This window comes from Chelonia mydas, chromosome 20 (assembly GCF_015237465.2).
Source record: "Chelonia mydas isolate rCheMyd1 chromosome 20, rCheMyd1.pri.v2, whole genome shotgun sequence".
Lineage (NCBI taxonomy): Eukaryota > Metazoa > Chordata > Testudines > Cheloniidae > Chelonia > Chelonia mydas.
Window position 1 is genome coordinate 5,840,716 of NC_051260.2, and position 25,177 is coordinate 5,865,892.

At 52.8% G+C, this 25,177-nt stretch overlaps 1 pseudogene; it reads left to right on the plus strand.

Annotated features, from left to right (window-relative positions):
- Positions 1–19,689: 19,689 nt before the first annotated feature.
- Positions 19,690–22,577, plus strand: LOC119564302 (annotated as a pseudogene).
- The last annotated feature ends 2,600 nt before the right edge of the window (positions 22,578–25,177 follow it).

Below are 25,177 nucleotides of genomic sequence, written 5' to 3' on the forward strand. Positions count from 1 at the left end.
AAAAAAAAAAAAAGTGCAACTAATTCAAGTAAAAAACCCCGGGGAAATGGAAACAGCTTGAACGTTGCAAAGCTGCCGCAGCGAAGGCGGTGGCAAGGGGGATGCCAGCTTGGGGATGCTACGTATGCTGCAATCACACCTTTGATTGCACTGTAGATGTATCTTCAAGTCAGATCTGTCAGGAAGCAGGGCTTGGTAGAGCCGTCTCTGGGCAACCTAACGAGCGCAGCTCTGGAGTTGGCTGCCTGATTGGCTAGACAGCCTGATCGGTGGGAAGGATAAGCAGACCAGCTCTTAAGCTCAGCAGCAGGTTGTACCTGTTTGGATCCAGCCTGGCCTTACTCCAGGGAACTTGGCGCTGACCCCTGGTAGCTGGTCTGTGATTCTGGTCTTTTATTTCTGCTGATTGACTTCTGCTCCCAACACTAGGCATGGCTACCCACGTCCTGGTTGTTGATGAGATCGACCCCAGGCCCTTTTGCTGGTGCAGTAATATTGCTAAGGGGTGTGATATTGCGGCAAAGCTCTAGTGTAGACGCAGTCGTATTGGCAGCAAAGTGCCAGCATAGCTTAGCTCGTTGGGGGAGCTGGTATCTGCTATAAGCACTCTAGCGGCTGTAAGCTGTGTCTACACCAGGAGCTCTGCTGGTGAACTTTCTCTAGTGTGGACTAACTGCCCCACTATGGCTTAATGGGGCATTATCTCCAATCCTGAAGCATTTGGACCTGGTAGCATTCTACACCAATATTGTACGTCCACTTGAGGCCCTGATACGGCCCTTTACCATAGCATGGGAGCACCTCATGGTCCTTGAGTGTTTAGCCTCATAACCCGTCTGTGAAGCAGGGCTATTACTCCCATTGTGCAAGCGGGGAAACTGAGGCACAGAGAGGCTAAGTGCCTTGTTCCTGGTTAAATGAGAAGCCTGTGGCTGAGCTGGGAATCGGACCTGCGTTGCCTAAGGCCCAGGCTCGTCCCCCATCCTTAGGAACAGGTGTAAATGACTAACGCAAGGTGCAAGGCAAATTGAGGTCCTGGGTGCTCCAGCCCATCCAGGTTTTCCTCTCAAGGGCACTGCATGCAAGTTTCTCTGCTAGGTGGCCCTGTGCCCCCTGCTGGAGCATGGGGGAATTGCTTCAAGGGGAAAACTGGCTCGATTCTCCTGGCTGCTGCTCTTGGGGGATAAGAAATGTCTTTGTTTTTCGGAGAGCGGCTGGACTGCATCCAACAGGCCTCCCGCGCCGGCTGCTCTAACCTGCCTTCTCGGCTAGGGACGCGCAGCCGTGTGGGCCTTTAAAAACAAAAGGCTGCTGAACCACGCCACGCACAATTCCCGCTCCGGGGAGAGAGCCTGAGGCACGCATGACAGATGTTAGTCGCGTCACTTAGTGCATGACTGGAAGGTGCTCAGATCCTACAGGGATGAGACCCTATAGAGGACATATCAAGCGTCTAGTTCCTTCCTCGCTGCAGCCAAAGCAGGCTCAGGCACTGGGGTCTGGGCTCAGGCTGCAGGGGAAACATTTCTGGTTGAGGCTCCTTGGTTAGCATCTCGGTGGCCTGGCACCGATTTCTATTGCCAAATAGCTGAAGGGAACAAACTTCAGCCTCTGGGCAGCTCACAGACTTTTCACTTTGCCAGTTTACTACTGGTCATGTGTTGATTGGTTACCCTCGTCATATGGGATGGCTCCTGCTCCTTGATTGGATGACTGGAACTTTTAAAATGGTGACTGAAGGACAAAAAATGAAGAGCAAGTGTGACATGCTGTATTATCTGGGGTCTGCGTAGAGGATAAGCGCCTACTACTGCTGGCAGCCATCGGAGTTACTACTTCTGCTCCAGTGGTAAAGTTCTGCTCTTTGCATTTGAGTGGCCTGTGTTTTGAGCCCTGCTGGGGAGATGTCCAGTCAGCAGTCAGTGTGGTAGATGCTGTACATTATTTATTAGGTGCATTATGGTAGCACCTACATGCCTGTCACGGACCAGGACCCCACTGTGCTAGGCACTGTCCAAGCAGAACCAAAAGACCGTCCCTGCCCAAAGAACTTACCCAGCAGATGTCAGAATAATCCAAGCCCACAACTAACAATAGAGTGAACGCCCCTGTTTATTCACGAGGGCCCCAATCCTGCAAGCTGATCCTTGTGGGCAGATCCTGATGCCCACGCGGAGCCCCGTCGACTTTAACGGGACTTTGCCTGGGATCCAGAGTCTGTTTCTGTGTGGATCAGCATGTGGGCTCCAGCCACAGATGTTCTTCTAGGAGCTCAGTGGAACACTGGGACCCTGTGGGATGAGTGCAAATGACCTGCTGTCAAGGTTCCTCCCCCACTCTGAACTCTAGGGTACAGGTGTGGGGACCTGCATGAAAACCTCCTAAGCTTACTTTCACCAGCTTAGGTTAAAACTTCCCCAAGGTACAAATTAATTTTATCCTTTGTCCCTGGATCTCCACTGCCACCACCAAACTCTAACTGGGTTTACTGGGAAACATAGTTTGGACACGTCTTTCCCGGCAAAATCCTCCCAACCCTTGCACCCCACTTCCTGGGGAAGGTTTGGTAAAAATCCTCACCAATTTGCATAGGTGACCACAGACCCAAACCCTTGGATCTGAGAACAATGAAAAAGCATTCAGTTTTCTTACAAGAAGACTTTTAATAGAAGTAAAGAAATCACCTCTGTAAAATCAGGATGGTAGATACCTTACAGGGTAATTAGATTCAAAACATAGAGAATCCCTCTAGGCAAAACCTTAAGTTACAAAAAAGACACACAGACAGGAATAGTCATTCTATTCAGCACAGTTCTTTTCTCAGCCATTTAAAGAAATCATAATCTAACACATACCTAGCTAGATTACCTACTAAAGTTCTAAGACTCCATTCGTGGTCTATCCCCGGCAAAAGCAGCATACAGACAGACACAGACCCTCTGTTTTTCTCCCTCCTCCCAGCTTTTGAAAGTATCTTGTCTCCCCATTGGTCATTTTGGTCAGGTGCCAGCAAGGTTACCTTTAGCTTCTTAACCCTTTACAGATGAGAGGACTTTTTCTCTGGCCAGGAGGGATTTTAAAGGGGTTTACCCTTCCCTTTATATTTATGACACCTGCCTTAGGCCGCAGCGGGACAGGTTCGCTTGCCATATGGTGTCTTCGTTTTTCCACATTACCATGACGGTTTGTAAATTATGGATGCCCCTCCCGGGGACGCTGCTGGGATCCACCCAATTCCTCTCCCATTGCGTTTCGTTTGTTAGAACATGGAAACCACAGTCCATGTCTTTGTCGGGTCAGAGCCTTGCTTTGCTTCTTGGGGTAGTGGGGCTGGAAGGGCAACGGGCATTTCTTGTCCTCTTCCTCCTTCTCTTTTAGCCTCGGTCTCCCTCCATGTGGCCCCTGTTATGGTAGAATCTCAGCACCTCTCCAAAGGCAGGCAGGGCCTCCCAATGTATTCTGGGAGGTTATCTCCTTCCTCTGGAGCATCATCAGGCATGGCCATGGTTGGAGATGGGATGGGGATGGGCCAGGGCTCTGAGGTGTCACTGAGCAATCTCTTTCAAGTGCTTGACTGGCTGGTTCTTGCTCACCTGGACAGGGTCCAGCTGATGGCCATGTGTGGGAATTTACCTCACGGATTGGCAGTGACCTCGGGGGGGGGGGGGGGGGGAGGTGTTTGCCTTCCTCTGCAGCATGTGCGTGCGGGTTCCTTGCTGCGATTATGGGGGTGTATCTCAATCCTTTCCCTGCCATTGGGCACTGGTGCAACTCAGTCTCCCCTATTCTCTGCCTGTGGCATGGCAGTCTAGTGTCCAGAGAGCTGAAATACTTGGGTTTAGTGTGTGGGCGCTGGTTGGTGTTGGTGGCCTGGGATATCCAGGAGGTCAGAGTAGATGATCGAGTCCCTGCTGGCCTTAAACTCTACAGCATTGTGGCCTGCTAGGTTCATTCCTGGGTTCCATTCCTGGCTTTGCTGCTGGATTGCTGGCTGAATTTAGGTAAAGCACTTTCCCTCTGTGGGTGTCCATTTCCCCAGCAGTAAAGTGGGGATGGTGATACTCCTTTGTAAAGCACTTGGAGATCTATGGATGAAAAGCGCTCGGTATTCCTAGGAAGGTTGGAAAAAGAACGTGAAGCTGATGTTGGAGACAGCCCAAGTCCGAGCCTTGTATCTAACCCCCATCCCCTTCCAGTGTCAGTGGTAAATGAATCCTACAGTCTTGCTTTTGAATCAGAACAACGTCTGGCAGGTGCTGGTTTTGGTTCCAGATCAGCTGAGCCGGGGAGGTCTCCATCAGTCAAGAGGTAGAAGACTGGCAAGTTATCAGCTATTTTGAGGACAGAACCTTGGTGGAGCAGCAGACCGGGCCTGAGTCTTGATTCAGCCTCTAACCCAAACAGTAGCCTAAATCTGGACCACGATACAAACACCATCTCCAGGAGAAATCAAACCAGCCCTTTACCTGGTGCTATGCTGAGAAGAGGATGAGCTCAAGCCGTTGTATTTCCTGATGCGTAAGAGACTGGTGAGAGGGTAACGCAGCCAGATCTTTGGGGAATCAACCCCTCTCGTGGGTGGCTGTTAGCACCGACAAGGCGGGTGAGATAATGTCTTTTATTGGATCAGCCTCTGTTGGCGAAAGAGACCAGCTTTTGAGCACCTACCGTAAGATCAGGAACAAAAATATTGCTTAAGGAGAGTGACTTGTTCTAGTACAATGTAAGGGAGACCTCTGGTGGGCAAAACACTTTGACAGGCTGCAATACATTATTTGTGATATCTCCTGGGCTAATTGTCTGCTTCTTGCGTGAGGTCCCCTGTTGCAGGGATTCTGCTGCAAAGCCACCCCTGGCTGGGTCATCTGCAGGGACTGAACCCTGCCTGGACCCAAAAGTATTGGCTTCCTTTGCCATAGCAATAAAACCAGGTTCATGAATAGGGCCCTATTAAATTCACGGCCGTGAAAAACGCGTCACGAACTGTGAAATCTGGTCTCCTCCCGTGAAATCTGGTCTTTTGTGTGCTTTTACCCTATTTTGTGGGGAGCCCAGCGTTTCTCAAATTGGGGGTCCAAAAGGGAGTTGCGGGGGGGTTGCAAGGTTATTTTAGGGGGGCCGTGGTATTGCCCCCCTCACTTCTGAGCTGGGTGGCCGGAGAGCGGCGGCTGCTGGCCAGGCGCCCAGCTCTGAAGGCGGCACCCAGCCAGCAGCAGTGCAGACGATAGGGTGGCAATCCCATACCACGCCACCCTTCCTTCTGCGCTGCTGGCGATGGCTCTGCCTTCAGAGCTGGGCTCCCGGCCAGCAGCCGCCGCTCTCCAGTTGCCCAGCCCTGAAGGCAGCGCCGCCGCCAGCAGCCGTGCAGAAGTAAGGGTAGCAGTACCGCAACCTCCCCACAATAATCTTGCCCCCCCCCCCCCCACTCCTTTTTGGGTCAGGATCTCCCAATTACAACACCGTGAAATTTCAGATTAAAATAGTTGAAATCATGAAATTTAGGATTTAAAAAACCCTATGACCAAGAAATGGACAGTGAGTTTAGTAGGGCCCTATCTGTGAACTCCGATGCAGCAGCAGAGGCCTGCATGGTCATGCCATGAGAGGGAGCCAGAGAGCCACACAGTGGGTTTTACTGGGGACAGCAGGAAATCAGCTGCATTAATGCAACACTTTCCGTCGGGAAGGCTCCTACGACAAGGTCTGATGCTGCACTTCTCTATCTCCTTGCAGAGCCTTCTGGTATCGGAGTCTCCTGCAGCCAGGAGGGTGGGCTGAGTTCCATCCAGCCCTGCCGATGGAGGCTCTGGACAGGTGGGCGAGTCTTGCCTGGATATTTGTGAATAGTACCCACTTTTCCATGAGCTCTTCCAGTGAATCACAGAATCATAGACTATCAGGGTTAGAAGGGACCTCAGGAGGTCATCTCGTCCCACCTCCTGCTCAAAGCACGATCAATCCCCAACTAAATCATCCCAGCCAGGGCTTTGTCAAGCCTGACCTTAAAAATATCTAAGGAAGGAGATTCCACCACCTCCCGAGGTAACGCATTCCAGTGTTTCACCACCCTCCTAGTGAAAAGTTTTTCCTCATATCCAACCTAAACCTCCCCCGCTGCAACTTGAGACCATTACTCCTTGTTCTGTCATCAGCTACCACTGAGAACAATCTAGATCCATCCTCTTTGGAACCCCCTTTCAGGTAGTTGAAAGCAGCTATCAAATCCCCCCACATTCTTCTCTTCCGCAGACTAAACAATCCCAGTTCCCTCAGCCTCTCCTCATAAGTCATGTGTTCCAGTCCCCTAATCATTTTTGTTGCCCTCCACTGGACGTTTTCCAATTTTTCCACATCCTTCTTGTAGTGTGGGGCCCAAAATTGGACACAGTACTCCAGATGAGGCCTCACCAAAGACGAATAGAGGGGAACGATCACGTCCCTCGATCTGTTGGCAATGCCCCTACTTATACAGCCCAAAATGCCATTGGCCTTCTTGGCAACAAGGGCACACTGTTGACTCATATCCAGCTTCTCATCCACTGTAACCCCTAGGTCCTTTTCTGCAGAACTGCTGCCTAGCCATTCGGTCCCTAGTCTGTAGCGGTGTATGGGGTTCTTCCGTCCTAAGTGCAGGAATCTGCACTTGTCCTTGTTGAACCTCATCAGATTCTTTTTGGCCCAATCCTCTAATTTGTCTAGGGCCCTCTGTATCCTATCCCTACCTTCCAGCGTATCTACCTCTCCTCCCAGTTTAGTGTCATCTGCAAACTTGCTGAGGGTGCAATCCACACCATCCTCCAGATCATTAATGAAGATATTGAACAAAACTGGCCCCAGGACCGACCCTTGGGGCACTCCACTTGATACCGGCTGCCAACTAAACATGGAGCCATTGATCACTACCCATTGAGCCCGACAGTCTAGCCAACTTTCTATCCACCTTATAGTCCATTCATCCAGCCCATACTTCTTTAACTTGCTGGCAAGAATACTATGGGAGACCGTGTCAAAAGTTTTGCTAAAGTCAAGGAACAACACTTCCACTGCTTTCCCCTCATCCACAGGGCCAGTTATCTCGTCATAGAAGGCAATTAGATTAGTCAGTCATGACTTGCCCTTGGTGAATCCATGCTGACTGTTCCTGATCACTTTCCTCTCCTCTAAGTGCTTCAGAATTGATTCCTTGAGGACCTGCTCCATGATTTTTCCAGGGACTGAGGTGAGGCTGACTGGCCTGTGGTTCCCAGGATCCTCCTTCTTCCCTTTTTTAAAGATGGGCGCTACATTAGCCTTTTTCCAGTCGTCCGGGACTTCCCCCGATCGCCATGAGTTTTCAAAGATAATGGCCAATGGCTCTGCAATCACATCCGCCAACTCCGTTAGCACTCTCGGATGCAGCGCCTCCGGCCCCATGGACTTGTGCTCGTCCAGCTTTTCTAAATAATCCCGAACCACTTCTTTCTCCACAGAGGGCTGGTCACCTCCTCCCCATGCTGTGCTGCCCAGTGCAGTAGTCTGGGAGCTGATCTTGTTTGTGAAGACAGAGGCAAAAAAAGCATTGAGTACATTAGCTTTTTCCACATCCTCTGTCACTAGGTTGCCTCCCTCATTCAGTAAGGGGCCGACACTTTCCTTGACTTTCTTCTTGTTGCCAACATACCTGAAGAAACCCTTCTTGTTACTCTTAACATCTCTTGCTAGCTGCAACTCCAGGTGTGATTTGGCCTTCCTGATTTCACTCCTGCATCCACTTCTTGGAATCATGGAACTGGCTGGATAATAGTTATGCTTTTTGGTCCAGGGGTCAATCCTGACAGACCCACCCACCCTGAGGGCTGCCACATGCCCACCTTCAGACCTCTGGATTTTCCACAATCTGAGGGACTTCACCTTGGTGGAGTAGGGAGGCTTGTGTGTTGCAATGACTATGGCATGCTGGTGGGACCTTTAACTCTGGCTAGGAGCATCGAGCAGGGTAGAGACCAAAGAGTGGACCACAAGCCCTCCAGGCTGGGGCTAAGGGAGAGCTCAACAACGGAGCCTCAAAACTTTATCTTTTTTTTTAAGTTACAGAAGTACAGCTAGGCAGCTGTGCCAGCCAACAGCACACTAGACAGGGCACACACCAAGCCCCACCATCCTCATGTGTCTGACAAAACTCTCAAAGTTGGGATGCAATGTGTGTCAGAGTCACAAACTGAGGGGGACACACACAGGAAGTATTCAGAGCAGTAGCCATGTTAGTTTGTATCAGCAAAAACAACGAGGAGTCTTTGTGGCACCTCAGAGATGAACAAATTTATTTGGGCAGAGAAAGTATTCACCCTGAACACGTAAATCCTGAGAGGTTCCTTCCTACCGTGTCCATAACTCCTCCTATGAAGAGGAAATCAGGTGTAAATTTTTAACAATGAGGGGGGGAACTAACCATTGGAACAACTTACCGGGAGCTGGGGTGGATTCTTCCTCACTGGCAACTTTTAAATCTAGACTGTCTAAAAGGACCACAAACCACATGATTGATTGATAGGTGGTCCCTCGATTCGAGGATGATCTCTGCCACGGATTTACATATGGGTTCTGAGATGATTCAGGAGTCTCCGCCCGCAGTAGATACAGACTGGAAGAAAGTTTTCTTCTCTCTTCAGCTTTGAGGGCAAGGTGCTTCTCCTCGAAGTGGGCCACTGCCGGATGGAGGATATGGCGCCATTGGGGTCAGTTGGTGGCTTGCTCCTCCCAGCTGGTGATGTCCACATCAGTTTTCTGAAGATACGCTTTGTGTTTCTTTGTAGCATTTACTTTAAACACCACAAGATCTCTGATCATGGGTGAGCTGAGAGTAGAGGACTTGTTTTGGGAGACGAGAGTCAGGTTGGACATTGCGTGCGGATGCCAAGCGAAGTTGGTGCAGGAGGATCATTGCTTCAATGCCGGTGACATTGGCTTCAGCGAGGATGCTGGCGTTAGTGTGGTGATCTTGCCTCTTGACATGAAGGATCGTTGGTGGGACCTCTCCACACTCTTGAGGTGCTGTCGATAGGTCACCCAGGTTTTGGCTTCATAGAGGAGCGTAGGAACAACAGTTGTCTTCTAGACCTGGATCTTCGTGTCCTGGGTCACAGTCTGTGAAAACACGTCAGAGCAATTTCCCAAAGGAAACACCTGAGCACTGGATCCGGGGCTGGATCTCACAGTCAATGTTTGCGTTTTGAGACCGTTGGCTACCGAGATAGCAAAAGTGCTCGACTGTCTCCAAAGTCTGACACCTCGATGGCGATTTCTGGTGGGTCATGTCCAAGGCCAGAAGCAGGTTGATAGAAAACTTTAGTCTTCTCCATATTGAGGTGAGAGTCCCTATCGGCTGTATGCAACGGTCAGCGTCTTTCTAGCAGCCTGTTTTGGAGAGCTAGACAGGCTGCCATGGCAGTCTGAGCCAGGACATAGAGTGAGCCAGGAGCTCCTGGCTCTAATCCTGTGTTGGGTTCTGACTCTCTCTGTGGTCGTGTGCGGTTTTTCAGCTCCAGCGCAAGGGGCGATGAGATCCAATTATCTAGAGTCTAAAACAAGGGTGGTCTGAGCCACATATGATGATCTTCAGAAGTTTGAGAGCTGCAAGACACACACAACCTGGTGTTACCCACTGGGGCACAAGACTAAAGCCCTGAGACCCTCCTTCCCCGCAGGGCAGAAGCCCCAGGGTCCCACCACCCTGCTGCAGGGCAGAAGCCCCAAACTCCCCGCCGCCCAGTCTGGAATGGGGGGACGTTGGGGGAGAGGCGCTCCATGAGCCGGACTTTAACTGCAAAAGAGCCACGTGCAGCTCATGAGCCGTGGTTTGGCCATGCCAGGTCTATAAGGTGAAAATTATCTAGGGTCTGCAGAGTGAATAACTAGGAGCTTGCAGCTGACATTAGCCAGGGAGCTTGTGGGTGAAATTAACTAGGGACAATAGATTAAAATAAAGGGGGGGGGGGAATCTTTGCTTAGTTACCAGGAAGGTCTCCCTGACCTGGAAACACATGAGCCTGGGGAATTGGCCCCTGGACAGGGAGCCCCCACCAAATCACAGGGGAATATGATGTAGGGAACAATTCTACCCTGTCCAAGACACTTGGATGGACTAAGGGACCTAATAGGCCTTGCCCACATCTCTGACTTGGATTCTTTTGATTCCTCTTGGTTCTGCCCCCCGTGGGGTCAGTGATGGGATGTGGGGTCTGTGAGACACTATGGAGAGGCTGGGATGAGCAGCAGCGACAAGAACTGGCACCAGCCACTGGAGGGCAGCAAAGGAACAGAAATGAAACGGGTGTTTTCCAGCCCGGAGTGGGATTTTTCTGGCTGGCAGGTTAATCTGTGACACTCCTGTGGGTATTTTCCTCATGCGGAGTAGACGCCGGCTGCCAGAACTGCTGGCGAGCTGGGCCTGGAAACTGTTATAAGGCCAGTTGCATCTGCAGGACCAAGGACTCTTGCCAACTTTTTTAAAGCCACCAACAGGCTGGGAGCAGGACTCCTGGGTTCTATTTCTGTCTCTGGGAGTTTGCGGTCTCGGTGTTAAGAGCAGGGAAGTGTGGACTGGGGCTTTTGGGTTCTCCTCCCAGGTCTGAGAAGTGATTAGAACAGGGGCAGAACCCAGGAGAGAAGGAATCAGGGCCTTCTATCCCCAGCTCTGACCCTGACTTTGTGTGAGTGTAGCCATGATCTCCGTAAAATAGTGATACTTAGTGCCTTGATGGAGGGATGGCAAACAGCTTAATAATAACATTTGATGGGGCACTGCTAGTTTCCAGAGGAATCCGGTGCCATCAGGTCTCATGAACTTCCCCTGGGTGTTTGGTGGTCCTGAAAATCCGAATTAGCAACTCTTCCTTCAGCTGATGTTTAACACGGGTGTGCAATCTTAAAAAAAAAAAAATCGGTGCACAATGTCCCTGCATTTCGACGCATCGTTCCAGCAGAGGCTGAATGGGCCACAGTCTCGGGCATTAACATGGCGCTCAGGACAACTGGGTTTATTTCCCTGCTCTGCTACAGGCTTCCTGTGTGATCTTGGGCAAGTCACTTAGTTACGCTGTGACTCAAATGCATCTGTCCAGTGGGGCGGATGGTGCTTCTCTGCAGTAGGGTTGGAAGGGGGCTCAGATATCTGGGCCTTGCCTGCATTAGGAAGGGTGCGCCAGTCAAGCTGGGCCAGCAGATGCTCTGAGAGGCGGCATTTGCCTCTTACCAATGTAGCTTTTGGCTGGTGTAACTGTGGGGATTTTGCTGGCACTGCTATGCCCACTAGTGGTGTCTTTCATAGATATGCTGGCAAATCTTTTCAGGGTAAGGCCTGGACTAAGGTCTGGCCTAGCTCGCACAGGGTGCTGGAGCTGATGCATCAGGCTGGAATGGAATGATTCAGGAGTGAAAAAGTTATAATGACACTATCTTAAGTTATTATGGTGCCTTGATCCTAAGCAAATAGGCAGGGATCTGCTCTAAAAGCAGCTTTCTCTGGGCTGGAGGGCTACAGGTGTTCCATGCTATTACTCACCAAAGTCTTTCCCCTAAGGACTTCAAAGCCCTTAGCAAGCACTAATTAGTTAAGTGACCCCTGTGACTCACAGAGAAAAGCCTTTTAGCTCATCCCAGGCAAAATTGCTCCTTACGGGTGTATCTTCAGCCATGGGCATGAGATGTGGATAAGTCTCTCGTTCCCCAGATGCGGGAAGATTAAGTGATTCATGCAGGGCACACACTGAGTCAGGAGCACAGCCAGGAATAGAACCCAGGCGTCCGGTGGCCCGGCCCTAACCGTGTATCCCCCTGAAACTGTGTGGGGGGGAGGGGGGAGGGGGGGGAGTGAGTTGTGGGGTAGGCACAAAAGGCCATTTCTCCAGCTCATTGCCCCCCACCGCCATGCCCTGGGGCCCTGGTTCACGGCCAGCTCCCCCACCGCCACTTCTTGTGGCTCAATTCCCCCGGGTTGCCTCCCTCCCAAGGGCTGATCTTTCAAGAGATCACAGCCTGAGGAAGGACCGCACGCTGCCAGGATGCTTTGCACCGCTTGTGAACGCAGCCCTTGCCCGGGCTACGGGAGACTGGGGCCTTGCCAGCATACATCCGCTGGGGCTCACGCTCAGCCGGCTGCTGGGAAACCACGTGCATATTGTCCCCCCGCCCCCAGATTCTGCCCAGGGAAGACCCGAAGCTGGCTGGGCTCACAGGCTCCCCCTACCTATCCTGCACGGGCATTGCTTGCTGCTACCCGCATGGTGCTGCAGATATCAGGGTGGTGGTGGGGAGCATGGCTTCATTTGTCCCAGGGGCTGCCTCGGGCCGGAGCTCCTGCAGAGGACAGAGCCAACAGCTTTCTGCCTCTTGGGACCCCTCTGCCCCTGGTGCTTGCTGATCGTTGTTCCTTGCAGTGGGGCTGCTGAGGGGGGCAGGGAAAGAGACCCCCCCCCCATGCCCGCCTTGCACTGATTTGCAGGCTCTCCCGGGAGCTGTGATAGGAGGGAGACTGCAGCCCTGGTCTCAGCTTCACCCCCAGCACAGCTCCCCCCTTCCCCAGCAGCCTGTCTGTCCCATCTCAGGCAAGGGCCCTGCTGCACCTTGCTAGCTGACGCTGCCCCAGGGTTACGTCGGAGCCACGGTGCCCCCACGGGAAAAGCTAAGGGGAGGAGCTCAGCCAGGGAGCCCTGCTGGACCCTGCAGTTCTTGGCTTCATTCTCCCAGCTGGTGCCAAGCCAGTGCATGCCTTAAAATCCAGGAAGAAGACACAGCCCTTCGCTGATCGGCCCGGCTGTCCCCGTGCAGGACTCCCAGCACCGACCGGGCCTTCTGGGGTCAGTTGTGCTGCCAAGGTAGCAAGCAATAAAGCATATTTTTTCCCTGGACATTCATTTTGAGGGGTGCTACTCTTCGGGTGCCTGTTTTTTTTTTTTTTTTGGTACCCCACTGACTTAAGATGGGGGTCATGGGGGGGCTAGACGTGACCTGAAAGTCTGGCCTCTATAAAGGTCTCAAGAAATTAGCAGCCACTTTTGACCTCACTCCTTAGTCCTCCCCACGCCTGGTTGGGCAGGATCACTGTACCCCTCCATTTTACCAATGGGGAAACTGAGGCACAGAGCGGGGAAGCGGCTTGTCTGCAATCTTGGAGCACCCAGGACCCCTAACATTGGCTGTAGTTGCTGGATGATGCAATCTCCCCCTTAAACCCTGGATGGATCCTCAACTTTCTTTAAATGGGGGACTGACTGCTACTGAGTTTAGGGTGGCAGCGAAGGGATTGACAGAACAAGGAGTAATGGTCTCAAGTTGCAGTGGGGGAGATTTAGGTTGGATATTAGGAAAAACTTTTTCACTACGAGGGTGGTGAAACACTGGAATTTGTTACCTAGGGAGGTGGTGGAATCTTCTTCCCTAGAAGTTTTTAAGGTCAGGCTTGACAAAGCCCTGGCTGGGATGATTTAGTCGGGGATCGGTCCTGCTTTGAGCAGGGGGTTGGACTAGATGATCTCCTGAGGTCCCTTCCAACCCTGATATTCTATGATTCTATGAAGCAGGGATACTGAATTGCTGGGGAGCCTCTCTCTGCACCAGGGGCCAGGCAGCTGTCTTCAGGCTAGCAGAGAAAATCCCCCAGCTTCTGGCAAGCTGGAGCTGAATGTTCTGTACCTGTCCCAAGCGCCCACGTTGGGCTGAAGCTTGTAATTTATTTTAATTAAAGGGTTGATTAAATATCCTGGTGCCCTCCCATTAAATCCTGCAGCGAGGCGGAGGCAGAGGGGTGTGTGTGTATTTGTCTTGCTTCTAATTCATGCTGGGAGATAGGAGCTTGGCAGCTATTTCCCCAGGGTCAGACCACTTGTGTGGTCAGACCCCTCCAAGTTCTGGCTCTCCTGGATAGCTGGGAAAGCTCCCTCTTGGAGCTGGGGAGCATAGAGAGAAGCACACGCTGCTCCTACCCACTGCATATGCCCTCACTGAGTCTAGAGGCTGGAGCAGGGGGATCTAGAAGGCCATATCCAGGTTCTCTAGTTCTGGCACCGACATTGGACAAGTCACTTCTCTCTCTGCCTCAGTTTCTCCAGGTGTGAGTAGCTCTCAGCACTCACCTAGTGAGTTTCATGCATAGCTCTCAATATGCTGCCTGCAGATCGGTTGGTATCATTGTCCTCTCTTTTACACCTGGGGAAACCGAGGCACAGAGCAGGGTAGTGATGCAGCAGCTCCATGGCCGGGCTGGCAATAGAACCCTTGGGTTGTGGCTCCTAGGTCTGAGCCACTCGGCCATGCCGCCGTACCTACCTGCGGTTCAGAGAGTTTGTGTGCTTTAACGAATGAGGCTCTGCAAACCACTTGGCGCCCTGCAGATGAAAGGGGGCGTTAGATATGCTGAAAGGCCGGACCTTGGGGCTGGGGGGTGTTGAATTGAGCTGGCAGCGATTGAGTTGGCTGGGTCTGGATATTGCAAAAATCCAAAGCTGTGGTCGTTTGTCTTCTGATCCCCCTAGGACCTGAGCCTCTCACGGTTTGTGTGTGTGTTTGTGTGTGTGTTTTCAGATAAATGAGCCGGCTTTGGCCCATCTCAAAGGCCTTATTCTGATCACAGATGACCCTTTGGATCAAGGCCTTTTCCAAAGCTGCAATTTGAAAAGCCAGTTAATGGCAGGGGAGGGTCCAGTTCTCCACCCTGCATCTCCCTGCCTTGCTGGGGGGATCTGGAGCCCACAGCAGTACAGCTGGCTCCTCCTCCCCCCCCACCCCCCCAGCCTGGTTGCACTGACGAAAGCCTTGGGAGCTGCTATTTTTGCTGAGCTTTCTAAACGCTAGGCTTGTGGTTCCTGGCGGGGCTCCAGGCAGCTGGGTTGCGGGCGGGGCGGCCCCGCCTGGACAGGCCCGGGCAGAGGGCTGGGAATGCACTGGCTGCATAAGAGCGATTATGGGTTTTGGAACAAGGAAAGGGCTTTGTCAGAGGCGTGGTGCTGGGAGTGCAGCGCGGAGGCCTTGCAAGAGATAAGAGGTTGGCGTGCCGCTGCCCCGCAGGGCTGGCGAACACAACTTCAGAGCGGGGGGCTGCAGGGTTGCAGAGAGAAAGGAGGAAAGCAAGGCCAGGAGCAACTTCAAATGAACTGCAGTGAGGAGGCAAGTTCAGATCTGGCTCTCCCTGCGCTGTAACGGTGCATTGGCTTCTGCTGCACAAAGCCATCATTGTTAGGGGTCTGCTCATCGGCCCGGGTCTTCTGCAGAGCAGCTGGCTGTTCCAGGCTCCCTCTCCTTTGCGGCAGGGGGTTCCCCTTGTTCATACTGGCAGTCCCCGCTCTGCCCTGTCCAGAGTTCTCACAAACACAAGGCCTCAGTCGCCTCTTGCTCCGGCTAAACCGCCCATTGGTCTCCTGATTTGTAGTGTTGCCAACTCTTATGACCCCATCATGAGTCTTGTGCACTTTGGAGCTTTCCTTAAAGCCCCAGCTCCTGGAGTCAGGTGAGATGAGAATGTCAGCTAAAAAAAAAGTTTCCACCCTTGTGGTTGTGGCTTAAAAACACAACCTGAAGGCTCCTAAACGAAAGAATATGGAACACCATATAAAAACCCCATGATTTTAAAGCAAATTTCAAGCTTTGAGCCCCGACGCATGCTCTGGAAGGCTTGGGATTGGCAATATTGAAAGAGAGTGGCTCTTTTAGGCAGCTAAATGGAGCAGTTCAGGCAATAGACCTAATACTGGATTATAGGGCTAGGCCGATTTACGCTGGCTGAAGGTCTGGTTCAGGACTGTGCAAAGGGCTTGATTTGCTCTGTTTCCTTTTTGGCATTTCGGGCAGCTAGGACAGTGAGAGCCAGTCAGTCAGTTTCACTCTGATTTCTAGTCCGTTTCGCTCTTGACAGCTGGCCAGCTTTTGCACATGGCAACCTCTGTTTGGATGGGAAGCCAGTTCAAATGGAAACAAACCCAACCAAAACACCCGCGGTTTCCCTGCGAAGAAAAGCACCCTCAGAACCACCATGGCTGTGTGTTGAAACCCTAGTTCTTGGACTCGCAGCTTACGATACCCCGGTCCCAGCTACCATTCAAGGGGCTGATCTTGCCAAGTGCTGACGACGCTACCTCTCGGATTGGCAGAGCGTTAAGAACGTGTGTTGGGGGCACCGAAGGGCTGGCCCACGTGCTGGATGCAAAGCACGTGCTAAAGTGCGTTGCTGGATTGGGGCCAGAGCATTCGGCACTCTGCGGAATTGAGCCCTGGGTAGCTCGGGGAAGTGGCCAGATATCCAAAAAACACTCGCAAGCTGGCAGCTCCGGTGGGGAACGATGGAGATCCGCCCCACCTCCCGCATCCCCAGACCTTGGCCACTTCCCATTGAGAACAACAGGAGCTGCTGGCTTGTGGATCCTCTTGGGTATCTTGAGCATTTCAGGGCTGTCCCCAGACATTTTTTCCACATGGGATGCATATGTACGACATGCACCAGGGAGATCCCAGGTGCCCCTGCCAGTCCCTGCGGAGCCATCGCCGCTGGCCCGTGGCCTCGTTGAGTCTGTGCCCCACCCAGCGCCCACTGGGTTGATGCATGACAGGCTCGCTTGCGGGGGCTGCTCTTGTTGTGTGGAGCTGAGCCCGGCTCTCCCCGAGCATCGCGACCTGGTGCCCGGGGCTGCTGTGTCGCTCAGGTTTGGCCCCCTCCGCCCCTCCAGATCCCCGTGCCATGCTAGCTGGTGCGGGGTCCCTCTCAAACAGGGGGCCCGGAGCAAACCGCCCCTTTTGCCAGTGCTACGCACCATGGGTAGCTGCGAATTTCTCTCCCAAGCAGCTTTTGACCCAGCTGTGACTCCGAGAGCAAGTCCCCTCGGGCTCCTCCATCCCTCTGGGCGTCTCCCACAGGCATTTGGGCTCGTCTCTTGCAGGGCTTTGCAAAGCGCATTCGCTCCCCACTGACACAGTAAAATGGAGCCGGTTTGTTCTGGCTGCACGGGGAGTGATGGGGGGGGTGGGGAGTGGGGGGAGAGCAGAGGGAGGCTCCCAGAGTCTGAGAGAAGCCAGAAGTTCCTGACTCAGCTTGTCCTGGCGCGGCTGGGCGGGCCGGGAGAGGAGAGCGGTGGCAAGCGGCCAGGTCTCCTGAGTCATTGAGGGATTCCGTACAATGCCCGCTGGGGCAGGGCGTGCTAGCCGAGGACAGCGCTGGGTGCTAATCCCCGGGGGAGTGGCGGAGTCCTTTGCTGCTGCCCCATCACCCAATCGGGTGGTGCCAGGTGGCTCCTCGGTCGGAGACGTGTTTCACATGCCAGGCCTATGCTGCGACCTGGCTGACCTGTGTTCGCACTGGGCCTGGCGCTGTCACATGGGGGGCTTCCTCCAGCAACGTACCCCCAATGTGCTTCAGTCTGAGTCCCCAGGCCTGGGGCGTCCCTGCCCGCTCGCACCTGGGTGAAGGGCTTTGCCATCCCCTGCCACAGATTGAGCTTTAGGGGGTTTGCTCGACTGCTGGTTGCCTTGTCTTGCAGAGTGTAGGCACTCAGGACTCCTGGGTTCTTCTCCCAGCTCTGGGAAGGCGTGGGGCCTTGTGGGTAGAGCAGGGAACTGGGGGTCAGCAGTCCGGGGTTCTCTTCCCAGGTCTGGGAGGGAGTGGGGCCTAGTGGCTGGTGCAGGGCACTGCCGGTCAATTCAAGGCCCAGCCCTGTCCCTGTGCATGCTCGGTCTTCCCTCTACCAGTGATTTCAGAGCCTGCCTGGCTGGAGATAGGCCGTCTCCCCCTTAGGCTGCTGCTCCGCTTTTTCCCGAGGTTAGAATTCAGCCCTGTGCGGAGGGGCTTGGCTGCGGCTCTGTCTGCAGGGAGAGGTGGTGCCTAGGCCTGATGGGGGCGCTGTTTGTGCGGCAGGGTGAATTTCACCCCCACGCAAGGTGGAAGGGGCAGCGCGATTGGGGTGGGAGGAGGAGGAAAAACAAAGATTTCCTACAAAAGAAACAAAACTTCTTGTTGTTCTGGGAGGGTGGAATTTTCATATGCAAAGTGGCCTGGCCTGGCTGCCGTCCTCTGAGTGACTTTCTGCACTAGGTCGGGACTTCCTTCCTGTCTACAGACACAGCTTTCCAATCCTGTGCTTAACCTTGGGCAAGTCACTTGAGCTACCTCGTGCCTCAGTTTCTCCATCTGTAAAATGTGGGGGCTAATACTGCCTTATCTCCCAGGGATGCTGTGAGGCTGACTGGCCTGGGAGTCGGGAGAGCTGGGTTCTGTTCCCAGTCTTGCCACTGGCCTGCTGGGTGACCATGGGCAGGTCATCCCCTCCCGTGCCTCTGTTTCCCCATCTGTAAAAATGGGGATAATGATCCTGACCTCCGTTGAGATCTACTGATCTCGGGAAGAGCTGGTGTGAGGTGCTCAGACACTGCAGGGATGAGGGCTGTGTCACTACTGAGATGGATGGTCTCACTTGCAGGCAAGTTTTTTGTTCCTAGCCCTGCATGTTAGTGATTTGCTTGGAATGTTTACAGGGATTCCACTCATGCAGCAAAGAGCGGGTGGCTGGAAGGGAGAGGGGGGGGAAGTACCCCAAAGCCAAAGAACCCTCAACCTGTCCCCCTCCCGCTCCGATTGCTTTCTTTCGATGGCAGTCAGCAGCCGCGCTAGGGAGTGGCGGGGCCGGCTGCCAAGCGTCATGCCTGGTTCTGAGAGCGGCGTCGGGGTGTGGTGAGAACCCAGCACCCTGCCTCCCACTCAGCCCATGAGGAGGAGACGCGCCCAGCTGTAAACAAAACAGTGTGTAAGGAATCCAGGTTGCTTCCTGGGAGCTGGGCTGTCTGCAGCCCCCGGGGACCAGGACGTTCCTTGTTTCGCCCGGTCAACTTCTTTAGCCTTGGGATAGCCTACAAAAACTGCCACCCTTCTGTCGCTAATGCAGCAGCAGAAAGGGTAGTCGTAGCATCACTGCGTGACTATCCCCGACCGAAGTCAGGGCCCCCATTGTGTGCTGTCAAGAGCACAGTTCCTGCCGCCCAATGAGCTAGAGAGAGAGAGAGGATAGGTAAATGGGGAAACTGAGGCAGAGACGACCGGCAAATGGGGAAACTGAGGCAGAGCAATGAAGTGACTTGCCCAAACTGTAGAACACAGGTTTCCTGATTCCCATGCTTGTGCACTAACCATTAGGCTGCTTTGTCTAGGCCAGCTGGTCCCTTTCCAGCACTGGGTTAGGTCTAACCCAGCTCAAACACACCGGAGGGTTGGGTCGCTTGTTGCTGTTGCCATTCGACTATCAGAAGTAACAGGCCCTTGCACCCAGCTGTGCTCTTCCCCAGGTCAGGATGGTCACTACCAGAAGTTTTCCCCTTTTCTGTCTTCTCCAGCAGACTTGCCCAAAAGGGGGCGGGATTGGAGGCCGTGTGGCTGTCTGGGTCAAGAGTCTTCCATGCAGACCTTAAGCAATCTCTGCGGTGTGCGATAGGCCAGCTTCTCATCGTGGATCTAGTCGCAGCCCCATGCAATGTCTATCCCCCTCATTGCACTCATGGGAGGCTGGCTTGCTGTCCCCCCACCCCTCCAACTGTGCACTCTCCGCATTTTAGCTATTCACCGCTTAACAGGTGGCTGAATTCTCCTCTCAGTCATAGAATCATAGAAGATTAGGATTGGAAGAGACCTCGGGAGGTCATCTAGTCCAACCCCCTGCTCAAAGCAGGACCAACACCAACTACATCATCCCAGCCAGGGCTTTGTCAAGCCAGGCCTTAAAAACCTCTAAGGAGTCCCGCCCACGCAACCTTGTTGATTTCACTGGGGGAGAATTTAGCCCAGCGTCCCCCCTCTCTCTCTCCTTGCTGCAGACTGAGTAATCTTGCAGGGACTGGTCCAAAGGCTACGGAGGTCAATGGGAACCTCTCCGTTGACTTTGGTGGCCACTGGATCAGGCCCTGGTAGAGAGATCAGAAACCTGGGTCCAGTCTTGCTGGAGTTTCTTTGGAGCTCATCAATAATTGGAGCATAGCCCCACAAGCCGGTTTCTTCTCTGTTCCTTGGCTTTTCACTGTGCATCTGTAGCCCATATCAGAGCTTTGTACTTTGCTCTCTGAAAGATTTTTCTACCCATCTTCCTCTCTCTCTCTCTCTCTCCACCCTTGATCCCTGTGATTCTTGCTCTACCTAGCAGACACCTCTCCAGCAAAGAAATATCTAAGCATTGTCCGTCTAGTTGATCCATCTGTTTTCTTTCAAACTCAAGGGGGGACGGGACTGATTTTTATGTGGTCTGTGTATTATTATTATATTTGGATTATTTTTTTTCATGCATTTCAGGCTGTGCGTTCCTTCATGCGGTTTGTTGGCTGTCAGGTAAAGGGGTGTGGTTTGGCCGTCCCTTGAAAAGCAAGATTTGGCTTGCCTTGGAGTTTTTCCAGTTGAAAATTATATCTTATGCAGGCCCCACCCGAAGCTTGTCTCTTCACATTTTCACACGCACACCCTTTGATTCCTTCCTGTCCTCAAACCCACTGCAGACAGGGGCTCTTTGTGCAAAACAGTCAACAAGAACAAATGCTGGATTTTTGCCTTTTTGAAGCCAATACCAAGGTTTTGCTTTTAGATTAGAGGTAGATTTCTATTCTCCCCCTTCTGGCATCTCATGACTTCAGCCAAAAAGGCGGTAAAACTTGTAGCATATCTCAGAGGGGTCATTGCTTTCTGGGATAATATTACCCAGGACGTGACAGGACGGTGTACTACAGCATCCAAAGGGAAGCTTTAAAATTCCTGGCTTATAAAACCTGGAATGAAAATGAAATCGGAGAAAGCTGCATTGTGGACTTAACTGTGCTTCGCGGGAAGCATCATCCTGCAATAATGTCTGTGCCCTCTAGAGGTCACTCTTACCTACTTCTTTTGAAGTCTTACCCCAGTGGCGCTCTGGTGCACCGGGTGTTCAGACTAGATTGGACAGAGCATTGGAGAATGTGCTGCGGGGGGCAATCAATCCTGCCCTGGTGCTTGGGGTGGATGGAGAAGAGGGCAGCTCCTCTGTCACCTGATTCATGGGGCCCCTGGCCACCGGGGGACATGGAGCGTACAGTCCAGTCTGTTCCCTCCGTCCGATTCTAGCTGCAGTTTGTTTTAACGTAGGCATGGGCTCAAGACGCAAAACGGCAAGACGCTTGATCCATTACATTTTGGGGTTCTTGGGCGCCTAGGGAGTTGGCTGGGCCTGGTTACGCTCTGGGAGGGGTTTGCAATTTGGATCCGGAGCAGGGTTCATATTTCCACCCCCTTCCCCCACCTTGCCATTCAGAGGTGTTCGGGGTTTGAGGCACATACCTATGGTAAAGGCTATTTTGGGTTGGTTCCTTATGTAACCCCTTTAAAAAGGGTGTGAGGTGATGGATTGATTCAGGAGCAGACCCCCAGGTCTGGATTCCGATCACGCTTCCTCCCGTGTACAGCTGTTGACTTGGAGGGAGTCACTCCTGATCGACGCCTGTGGAATCAAGATCAGACCAGATTTATTCCTGAGAGTTAGAGGACAATGTTTTGCGGGGGGGGGGGGCGGGAACCAAAGAGCCTATCGGTGAGAAACCGAACCTAATGACCGCCCCCAGTGGAAACTTCCCTTTCCAGAGGCATCTGTCTTCTCTGCTTCCAGGTAGCTATTCTTATAGCCCATCCCCTGAGCCCCCGTGTAGGGGGAGGGAGAAGATGTGCTGAAGTTAACCCCTTGTTCACTGGAGACTGCCTCATGACTATATGTTGGACACACTACAATCCTTGCAGCCCATTGATGTTTGAATGGCTGAGTTTGCGAGGCCAGCAGTGTTTGTTAGCACGTGTGTGAAGGCAGAACCATGGACATGAAGCTGAAAAGGAAAAATCTGGTTGTGAACGGGGGAGTCTAACACCGCACAGATGCCCCAACCCCGCAGGACAAGGACCCCACCTGCACCCCTCTGACGCCATGGACTACGTCAGCGCCCTGGCCCCCTCCTCCCTGCTGCAGTCGGTGTCCGGCGCCGGCTCGGAGCTGACCCGTCGGGTCTGGGCCCCCCGTGGCTCCCACCCCCAGCGCCCCTTCCGTGTCTGCGACCTCCAGCGTGGGGGCCGCACGGGGCTGATGGCTGGGACCCTGCAGGAGATGCTGGCCAAGGCTGTGGAGGCTCTGCTGGTGGCGGGGCTGGTAGGGCTGGTGCTGGAGGAGGACGGGACAGCGAGGCCTTTTTCCAGGCGTTGCCCCCCGACACGGCCCTGATGCTCCTGGGCCCCAGGCAGAGCTGGAGCCCCCCCGCGGGGAGGGGCCCGGGCCTAGGGGCGGCAGCTCCAGGGCCAGGACCTCGCCCGCATCACCTCCGACGTCTACAAGCTGGGCCCCCGCGACCTCTTCGGGAGCCTCCACGTGAAGGCCACGTTCGACGGGCTCTACTCCATGAGCTGCGACTTCAAGTGCCTGGGCCCCTAGAAGGTGCTGAGGGAGGTGCTGCGGGTGGCCTCGGCTGTGCTGCAGGGAATGGGGCAGCTGCTGCTGGGAGCCTCCAGTGACTGGTGCCTCCTGGAGGGGGTGGAGACCTGGCACCAGCCCGCCCGGCTCAGCCACTATGAAGACTGAGGCCTGGGCCTGGCCCCATCCCTACCCTGTCCCTGGTGAACTCAGTGCACCCGCGAAGCTGCTGCTATTACAATAAAAAGGCTATTTAAGTCCAAAAAAAAAAAAAAAAAAAAAAGAGAAGCAGGGTTTGCTGGTGGAAACCTGTCAGGAGTTTCAGTTGAGTCTGGAGATTGTGTTTGTGTTTTGTGTTACAATGCAGCAGGGCGAGCTTGTTCAGTGGTCATATTTCCTCCCCTCTCTGAAAGTAACCAGAGGCATCTTCGCTCCGGGGTCTAAAATTGCCACACAATCCTAGGGGATTTAGGTGGGAGCAGTCACTCCGTTTCCCCCGGAGGGCCTCCCCTATCTCCAGGGCCCAAATGTGAAACCGACAAAGGCAGAGGCGTTGCAACAATTTTTATAGTGGGGTGCGGAAAGCCATTCAACAAAACTGGAAACCCCTTTAAGCCAGGGAGTGCTGCCTAGCTTCACCACCCCAGAGCAAAGATAGTTTCTGTCCAGGTACGGAACATTTCCCATTCACTTTCTAGCCTGGATGTTCTGATCAGTTTCTTCCTGTTGCCAGGCTGTATCACACAGCTCTTTGCTGACATGGATTGGCTAAATCCCAGCAGCTACTCTGAAGAGGAAAGTCCCTTCCCCAGCTGATCCTAGGGGTGAATTTTGGGGGGAGTGAGAACATGCAGTTACTGAGGAAGGCCTAAATGTAAGAAGGCAAAGGAGACTGCCTTGGATTCTGTGTGTGTCTGTGTGTGAGAGAGAGAGAATTTAGGAACAATGATCCAATTCCTTTGCATCTTTTGTATTGGTTGCTAAAGCCTAGAGGCTCCTAACTATTATGCACCTCATTACCGAAGATGTAACAGCATCACTGTGGTCTGGTAGTTCCCGTCCTAGTTCTCCCACTAATTACTTTAGACAAGTCACTTCACCTCCCTTGCCTTGGTTTCGCCACCGATTGTAAGTTACCTGCTCAGAGGATGGCTGTGAGAATTGCATTCTAATGCAAAGTATAATTATGAAGGTATTCAGAGAGTTCAGGGGTAAAGGAAGTTATTTAGCTCATTGAACGTGGCGGAGTTACTCTAGATCCTACGGTGGTAACTGAAACCAGATCCTGGGTTGGTGTAAATGATAGTAGCTCCCTTAAAGTCAATGGAGCTATGTTGAATTATGCCAGTTTACTGTCTGGCCCGCCGGTCTGGCTAGTTTCCAACCTCATGCTGGTTTTGAACCATTTTCACCCCAGTGATGCCCATGGAGTAACTGAATCTGAGATCAGAATCAGGACCTTGGGTTTCGAAGTAGAGCTCTGGATTCTGATCTCATTTACACCAGTTTAAATCGGGGATCATCCCCTTAGGCTTTAGTTGAGTGACTCCAGGTTAGCAGAGGTGTAAGTGAGGTCAGAATTGGATCCAGATCCTGGAGTTTAACAATTGATTAGTGTGTGGGGGGGAAAAAAAGTTGGGTTTTTTCCAACGCTTCCCTATTTTGGTCCCCTCTCCCCGTCCTCTAACTAACCCACCATATTTTTACACATTTTAGCTCCAGCTTTTCCAAAGAGCTCAGTTTCCATTTAGGCTCTTAAGTAGCGAAGCAGCCAGATTTTTCAAAAGCATTTAGCACCCAGCCTCTCCTCTTGAGAAATTCCCCCCCGGCCCCCAGTGGAGAACGGCTGGCTGGGGGCTGAGTGCTCTTGCAAATCTGGCTCGTGAACTAAAATATCAGCCCGGGCAGAGAAGTCTGTCTCATTCATGATGCTGCTGTGACAGGACATCCCTCCCTGGCTAACGGCGGCAGAGCGTTGATTACGGACATCAGAGCCGCAGGACAAAATGCCTATTGATGTTTAAAACCTGCGTTGAGCCAGATGTCTTCTGTTGGTTTCAGCCTGCAGATTTTTGACAGGGCCTTTCCAGGTCCGGGCTAGCTTGGCTGCTCAAAGACAAGCCAAAACCCTGGGAGAAATGCTAGAGCTGAATGTTACCTGGAATTTGTTGCGTATCAAGAGATCAGTAGGGGAAACATGTCGGGTTTGTAAGTGTTGCTACGATATCCTTTTTATTGCAATGTTTCACATGGTTCATTGTAGCAGCAAACCATGGACACTGTGAGCATCGGGCAATTAAAACCCTATGAGCCAGGTCCCAGATTCATCAGCCCCATTTTACAGACTTCCTCAGGAAAAACTGAGGCACAGAGGAATTAAGCCCTTTGCCCAAGGCCACATAGTGAATCCGTGGCAAAGGCAGGGTTATGACTCCAGAGTTTCTGCTGTCACACAACAAAGCCACATGTATTGCTGAGGTTTTTCAGCCTCCCTCCTCTGAAGCATTAGGACTGGCCACGGCTGGAGACGGGACACATGGTAGGTTGATGAATGATCTGAGGTGGCACCAAGCATTCTCTCTCTCAGGTGTGTGGCTGGCTGGTTCATGCTCAGGGTCTAACTGATGGCCATATGTGGTGTCAGGAGGGAATCTTCCCCAGGTCGGATTGCCAGTGATCTTGGTGGTTTTTTCTCCTTCCTCTGCAGCATGAAGTGCGCGTCACTTTCTGGGATTATCTGAGCGTATCTTACTTAATCATTCCCTGCC